General features: G+C 43.5%; 19 non-coding genes across 19 annotated transcripts; 7 read left to right on the forward strand and 12 right to left on the reverse strand.

The window, feature by feature from the left end:
• Positions 1-833: 833 nt before the first annotated feature.
• Positions 834-905, forward strand: Trnae-cuc (transfer RNA glutamic acid (anticodon CUC)). Its single transcript has one exon. It is a non-coding gene; the product is annotated as a tRNA-Glu (tRNA).
• Positions 906-1,074: 169 nt separating this feature from the next.
• On the reverse strand, positions 1,075-1,147 carry Trnar-ucu (transfer RNA arginine (anticodon UCU)). Its single transcript has one exon. It is a non-coding gene; the product is annotated as a tRNA-Arg (tRNA).
• A 218-nt stretch (positions 1,148-1,365) lies between these two features.
• Trnad-guc (transfer RNA aspartic acid (anticodon GUC)) lies at positions 1,366-1,437 on the reverse strand. Its single transcript has one exon. It is a non-coding gene; the product is annotated as a tRNA-Asp (tRNA).
• A 146-nt stretch (positions 1,438-1,583) lies between these two features.
• Positions 1,584-1,655, forward strand: Trnae-cuc (transfer RNA glutamic acid (anticodon CUC)). Its single transcript has one exon. It is a non-coding gene; the product is annotated as a tRNA-Glu (tRNA).
• Positions 1,656-1,824: 169 nt separating this feature from the next.
• Positions 1,825-1,896, reverse strand: Trnar-ucg (transfer RNA arginine (anticodon UCG)). The gene has a single exon. It is a non-coding gene; the product is annotated as a tRNA-Arg (tRNA).
• A 218-nt stretch (positions 1,897-2,114) lies between these two features.
• On the reverse strand, positions 2,115-2,186 carry Trnad-guc (transfer RNA aspartic acid (anticodon GUC)). Its single transcript has one exon. It is a non-coding gene; the product is annotated as a tRNA-Asp (tRNA).
• Positions 2,187-2,336: 150 nt separating this feature from the next.
• Positions 2,337-2,408, forward strand: Trnae-cuc (transfer RNA glutamic acid (anticodon CUC)). Its single transcript has one exon. It is a non-coding gene; the product is annotated as a tRNA-Glu (tRNA).
• Positions 2,409-2,577: 169 nt separating this feature from the next.
• Positions 2,578-2,650, reverse strand: Trnar-ucu (transfer RNA arginine (anticodon UCU)). Its single transcript has one exon. It is a non-coding gene; the product is annotated as a tRNA-Arg (tRNA).
• Positions 2,651-2,868: 218 nt separating this feature from the next.
• Trnad-guc (transfer RNA aspartic acid (anticodon GUC)) lies at positions 2,869-2,940 on the reverse strand. Its single transcript has one exon. It is a non-coding gene; the product is annotated as a tRNA-Asp (tRNA).
• A 150-nt stretch (positions 2,941-3,090) lies between these two features.
• Positions 3,091-3,162, forward strand: Trnae-cuc (transfer RNA glutamic acid (anticodon CUC)). Its single transcript has one exon. It is a non-coding gene; the product is annotated as a tRNA-Glu (tRNA).
• A 169-nt stretch (positions 3,163-3,331) lies between these two features.
• On the reverse strand, positions 3,332-3,404 carry Trnar-ucu (transfer RNA arginine (anticodon UCU)). Its single transcript has one exon. It is a non-coding gene; the product is annotated as a tRNA-Arg (tRNA).
• A 218-nt stretch (positions 3,405-3,622) lies between these two features.
• On the reverse strand, positions 3,623-3,694 carry Trnad-guc (transfer RNA aspartic acid (anticodon GUC)). The gene has a single exon. It is a non-coding gene; the product is annotated as a tRNA-Asp (tRNA).
• Positions 3,695-3,840: 146 nt separating this feature from the next.
• Positions 3,841-3,912, forward strand: Trnae-cuc (transfer RNA glutamic acid (anticodon CUC)). Its single transcript has one exon. It is a non-coding gene; the product is annotated as a tRNA-Glu (tRNA).
• A 447-nt stretch (positions 3,913-4,359) lies between these two features.
• On the reverse strand, positions 4,360-4,431 carry Trnad-guc (transfer RNA aspartic acid (anticodon GUC)). The gene has a single exon. It is a non-coding gene; the product is annotated as a tRNA-Asp (tRNA).
• Positions 4,432-4,581: 150 nt separating this feature from the next.
• Trnae-cuc (transfer RNA glutamic acid (anticodon CUC)) lies at positions 4,582-4,653 on the forward strand. The gene has a single exon. It is a non-coding gene; the product is annotated as a tRNA-Glu (tRNA).
• A 447-nt stretch (positions 4,654-5,100) lies between these two features.
• Positions 5,101-5,172, reverse strand: Trnad-guc (transfer RNA aspartic acid (anticodon GUC)). Its single transcript has one exon. It is a non-coding gene; the product is annotated as a tRNA-Asp (tRNA).
• A 144-nt stretch (positions 5,173-5,316) lies between these two features.
• On the forward strand, positions 5,317-5,388 carry Trnae-cuc (transfer RNA glutamic acid (anticodon CUC)). Its single transcript has one exon. It is a non-coding gene; the product is annotated as a tRNA-Glu (tRNA).
• A 169-nt stretch (positions 5,389-5,557) lies between these two features.
• Trnar-ucu (transfer RNA arginine (anticodon UCU)) lies at positions 5,558-5,630 on the reverse strand. Its single transcript has one exon. It is a non-coding gene; the product is annotated as a tRNA-Arg (tRNA).
• Positions 5,631-5,848: 218 nt separating this feature from the next.
• On the reverse strand, positions 5,849-5,920 carry Trnad-guc (transfer RNA aspartic acid (anticodon GUC)). The gene has a single exon. It is a non-coding gene; the product is annotated as a tRNA-Asp (tRNA).
• Positions 5,921-6,000: the final 80 nt, after the last annotated feature.

Below are 6,000 nucleotides of genomic sequence, written 5' to 3' on the forward strand. Positions count from 1 at the left end.
TGAATACAGCGTATAAATCGCGCGAAATGTATCATCCTTGTCGTTGTGTTGGATCCGTGGTCTAGTGGTAACACATTTCACTATCATCCAGAGGTCACAGGTTCGAATTCCCACCGCACCACTAAAATACTAATCGTCTTCCGGGAGGTACGTTCAATGGGAACCCGTCTAATAGTGCTATAAAATGGTGCACGTTAAAGAACTAGGGTAGCTCTAACATAAATTGCCAAACAAACATATGGGAACATTCGCAAAATAGGCAAGGCGAGTGAGAGAGTATGAAAAAGCTTACAGCACCCCCGTCTACCCCCACCCCCTCCTTACCGTAGCTGATTTAATCGAATAAGCACCGAATGGATTTACAATTAGGAAGCTCTACTTATATTGTGTAAAATTTTATATCTGTCACCTTCATAACCTTTGTAAAAATGCCTTGTCTTGATAATCTATTAAAGCCTAGCATAAGCAGTAGCGGATCTTCGACATCCTGTAGATCGACCATACGTATATTGTACTAAACTTAAGAAGTCTCGGTAAGAAGTGCCTTGTCTTATGCCCGAACACGACCACATTTTAAAAGGAGACATTAAATCCAATAGAAAAAGAGGAAATTAACCTAGACTAATTTAATACGGTGATTACTTTTCCTCATCAACATGAGCTTAATCAAAAGTTGCTAATTTAGAAATTTTGTGAATTAGGGTTTTTAGAATAATTGTTATATAAGTATTGGTTACCAATCAAAAGTCCAATAGTCCGTAAGAAAATTATATATAAATTTTCCACTGATGTTTGTATTATAGTGTATTGTCACGAGGGTGTACACTCATCTCTCCCAAATTGTCTAGTGGTTAGGATTCCGCGCTCTCACCGCGGCGGCCGGGGTTCGATTCCCCGCTTGGGAAAGTGTTTTGCTTTTCCCGCTTCACTCTTTTATACTCTGGGCCTAAGGATACACACTAAGTGTACTGTCGGTTTCTTGGTGCGTTTCTTTGACGGCCTGTCCAGCGAAATTTAGACTTCATTAGTCAAGAAACTATTTTCGAAATGCACAGGTAGTCAAAACGAATATTGCATCCCCGGCGGGATTCGAACCCGCGACCTCTGGATTAGAAGTCCAGCGCGCTATCCACTGCGCTACGGGGACATGAAAAATGGTGTCGCGTGCTTACTTAATAATTTGGTAAACCGTGTAAAGTGAATTGAAAGTACTTGTAAAAGTACAACTCGTAAACTATACTAAACATATTCGCGAATTCTGGAACTACCGATTTGAACGCCAGATGCCCAATGTTCAAAACGATGTATACACAGACGTATACACTCCAGTTCCACAAATGCATGAACATACAATAAAAGGAAATGCTCCCCGACGGGGAATCGAACCCCGGTCTCCCGCGTGACAGGCGGGGATACTTACCACTATACTATCGAGGAAGAATACAGTGTACGCTAGTTGGTATCACAAACATTGGTCAAAATCGACTTTCAGCTGTTAGTCATATATATATATATACCTATCCAATGGAGTTCTACTAATGTATGTATTATAGTGCATTGCCACGAGGGTGTACACTCATCTCTCCCAAGTGGTCTAGTGGTTAGGATTCCGCGCTCTCACCGCAGCGGCCGGGGTTCGATTCCCCGCTTGGGAAAGTATTTTGCTTTTCCCGCTTCACTCTTTTATACTCTGGGCCTAAGGATACACACTAAGTGTACTGTCGGTTTCTTGGTGCGTTTCTTTGACGGCCTGTCCAGCGAAATTTAGAATTCATTAGTCAAGAAACTATTTTCGAAATGCACAGGTAGTCAAAACGAATATTGCATCCCCGGCGGGATTCAAACCGCGACCTCTGGATTCGAAGTCCAGCGCGCTATCCACTGCGCTACGGGGACATGAAAAATGGTGTCGCGTGCTTACTTAATAATTTGGTAAACAGTGTAAAGTGAATTGAAAGTACTTGTAAAAGTACAACTCGTAAACTATACTAAACATATTCGCGAATTCTGGAACTACCGATTTGAACGCCAGACGCCCAATGTTCAAAACGATGTATACACAGACGTATAAACTCCAGTTCCACAAATGCATACACATACAATAAAAGGAAATGCTCCCCGACGGGGAATCGAACCCCGGTCTCCCGCGTGACAGGCGGGGATACTTACCACTATACTATCGAGGAAGCGATGTTAAAGTGTACGCTAGTTGGTATCACAAACATTGGTCAAAATCGACTTTCAGCTGTTAGTCATATATATATATATACCTATCCAATGGAGTTCTACTAATGTATGTATTATAGTGCATTGCCACGAGGGTGTACACTCATCTCTCCCAAGTGGTCTAGTGGTTAGGATTCCGCGCTCTCACCGCGGCGGCCGGGGTTCGATTCCCCGCTTGGGAAAGTATTTTGCTATTCCCGCTTCACTCTTTTATACTCTGGGCCTAAGGATAAACACTAAGTGTACTGTCGGTTTCTTGGTGCGTTTCTTTGACGGCCTGTCCAGCGAAATTTAGACTTTATTAGTCAAGAAACTATTTTCGAAATGCACAGGTAGTCAAAACGAATATTGCATCCCCGGCGGGATTCGAACCCGCGACCTCTGGATTAGAAGTCCAGCGCGCTATCCACTGCGCTACGGGGACATGAAAAATGGTGTCGAGTGCTTACTTAATAATTTTGTAAACCGTGTAAAGTGAATTGAAAGTACTTGTAAAAGTACAACTCGTAAACTATACTAAACATATTCGCGAATTCTGGAACTACCGATTTGAACGCCAGACGCCCAATGTTCAAAACGATATATACACAGACGTATAAACTCCAGTTCCACAAATGCATGGACATACAATAAAAGGAAATGCTCCCCGACGGGGAATCGAACCCCGGTCTCCCGCGTGACAGGCGGGGATACTTACCACTATACTATCGAGGAAGCGATGTTAAAGTGTACGCTAGTTGGTAACACAAACATTGGTCAAAATCGACTTTCAGCTGTTAGTCATATATATATATATACCTATCCAATGGATTTCTACTAATGTATGTATTATAGTGCATTGCCACGAGGGTGTACACTCATCTCTCCCAAGTGGTCTAGTGGTTAGGATTCCGCGCTCTCACCGCGGCGGCCGGGGTTCGATTCCCCGCTTGGGAAAGTATTTTGATTTTCCCGCTTCACTCTTTTATACTCTGGGCCTAAGGATACACACTAAGTGTACTGTCGGTTTCTTGGTGCGTTTCTTTGACGGCCTGTCCAGCGAAATTTAGACTTCATTAGTCAAGAAACTATTTTCGAAATGCACAGGTAGTCAAAACGAATATTGCATCCCCGGCGGGATTCGAACCCGCGACCTCTGGATTAGAAGTCCAGCGCGCTATCCACTGCGCTACGGGGACATGAAAAATAGTGTCGCGTGCTTACTTAATAATTTGGTAAACCGTGTAAAGTGAATTGAAAGTACTTGTAAAAGTACAACTCGTAAACTATACTAAACATATTCGCGAATTCTGGAACTACCGATTTGAACGCCAGATGCCCAATGTTCAAAACGATGTATACACAGACGTATACACTCCAGTTCCACAATTGCATGAACATACAATAAAAGGAAATGCTCCCCGACGGGGAATCGAACCCCGGTCTCCCGCGTGACAGGCGGGGATACTTACCACTATACTATCGAGGAAGCGATGTTAAAGTGTACGCTAGTTGGTATCACAGACATTGGTCAAAATCGACTTTCAGCTGTTAGTCATATATTTATACCTATCCAATGGATTTCTACTAATGTATGTATTATAGTGCATTGCCACGAGGGTGTACACTCATCTCTCCCAAGTGGTCTAGTGGTTAGGATTCCGCGCTCTCACCGCGGCGGCCGGGGTTCGATTCCCCGCTTGGGAAAGTATTTTGCTTTTCCCGCTTCACTCTTTTATACTCTGGGCCTAAGGATACACACTAAGTGTACTGTCGGTTTCTTGATGCGTTTATTTGACGGCCTGTCCAGCGAAATTTAGACTTCATTAGTCAAGAAACTATTTTCGAAATGCACAGGTAATCAAAACGAATATTGCATCGAACCCGCGACCTCTGGATTAGAAGTCCAGCGCGCTATCCACTGCGCTACGGGGACATGAAAAATGGTGTCGCGTGCTTACTTAATAATTTGGTAAACCGTGTAAAGTGAATTGAAAGTACTTGTAAAAGTACAACTCGTAAACTATACTAAACATATTCGCGAATTCTGGAACTACCGATTTGAACGCCAGATGCCCAATGTTCAAAACGATGTATACACAGACGTATACACTCCAGTACCACAAATGCATGAACATACAATAAAAGGAAATGCTCCCCGACGGGGAATCGAACCCCGGTCTCCCGCGTGACAGGCGGGGATACTTACCACTATACTATCGAGGAAGCGATGTTAAAGTGTACGCTAGTTGGTATGACAAACATTGGTCAAAATCGACTTTCAGCTGTTAGTCATATATATATATATACCTATCCAATGGGGTTCTACTAATGTATGTATTATAGTGCATTGCCACGAGGGTGTACACTCATCTCTCCCAAGTGGTCTAGTGGTTAGGATTCCGCGCTCTCACCGCGGCGGCCGGGGTTCGATTTCCCGCTTGGGAAAGTATTTTGCTTTTCCCGCTTCACTCTTTTATACTCTGGGCCTAAGGATACACACTAAGTGTACTGTCGGTTTCTTGATGCGTTTCTTTGACGGCCTGTCCAGCGAAATTTAGACTTCATTAGTCAAGAAACTATTTTCGAAATGCACAGGTAATCAAAACGAATATTGCATCGAACCCGCGACCTCTGGATTAGAAGTCCAGCGCGCTATCCACTGCGCTACGGGGACATGAAAAATGGTGTCGCGTGCTTACTAAATAATTTGGTAAACCGTGTAAAGTGAATTGAAAGTACTTGTAAAAGTGCAACTCGTAAACTATACTAAACATATTCGCGAATTCTGGAACTACCGACTTGAACGCCAGATGCCCAATGTTCAAAACGATATATACACAGACGTATACACTCCAGTACCACAAATGCATGAACATACAATAAAAGGAAATGCTCCCCGACGGGGAATCGAACCCCGGTCTCCCGCGTGACAGGCGGGGATACTTACCACTATACTATCGAGGAAGCGATGTTAAAGTGTACGCTAGTTGGTATCACAAACATTGGTCAAAATCGACTTTCAGCTGTTAGTCATATATATACCTATCCAATGGATTTCTACTAATGTATGTATTATAGTGCATTGCCACGAGGGTGTACACTCATCTCTCACAAGTGGTCTAGTGGTTAGGATTCCGCGCTCTCACCGCGGCGGCCGGGGTTCGATTCCCCGCTTGGGAAAGTATTTTGCTTTTCCCGCACCACTCTTTTATACTCTGGGCCTAAGGATAAACACTAAGCGTACTGTCGGTTTCTAGGTGCGTTTCTTTGACGGCCTGTCCAGCGAAATTTGAACTTCATTAGTCAAGAAACTATTTTCGAAATGCACAGATAGTCAAAACGAATATTGCATCCCCGGCGGGATTCGAACCCGCGACCTCTGGATTAGAAGTCCAGCGCGCTATCCACTGCGCTACGGGGACATGAAAAATCGTGTCGCGTGCTTACTTAATAATTTGGTAAACCGTGTAAAGTGAATTGAAAGTACTTGTAAAAGTACAACTCGTAAACTATACTAAACATATTCGCGAATTCTGGAACTACCGACTTGAACGCCAGATGCCCAATGTTCAAATCGATATATACACAGACGTATAAACTCCAGTTCCACAAATGCATGAACATACAATAAAAGGAAATGCTCCCCGACGGGGAATCGAACCCCGGTCTCCCGCGTGACAGGCGGGGATACTTACCACTATACTATCGAGGAAGCGATGTTAAAGTGTACGCTAGTTGGTATCACAAACATTGGTCAAAATCGACTTTCAGCTGTTAGTCATATATTTATAC

This window comes from Mya arenaria, chromosome 9 (genome assembly GCF_026914265.1).
Source record: "Mya arenaria isolate MELC-2E11 chromosome 9, ASM2691426v1".
Classification (NCBI taxonomy): domain Eukaryota; kingdom Metazoa; phylum Mollusca; class Bivalvia; order Myida; family Myidae; genus Mya; species Mya arenaria.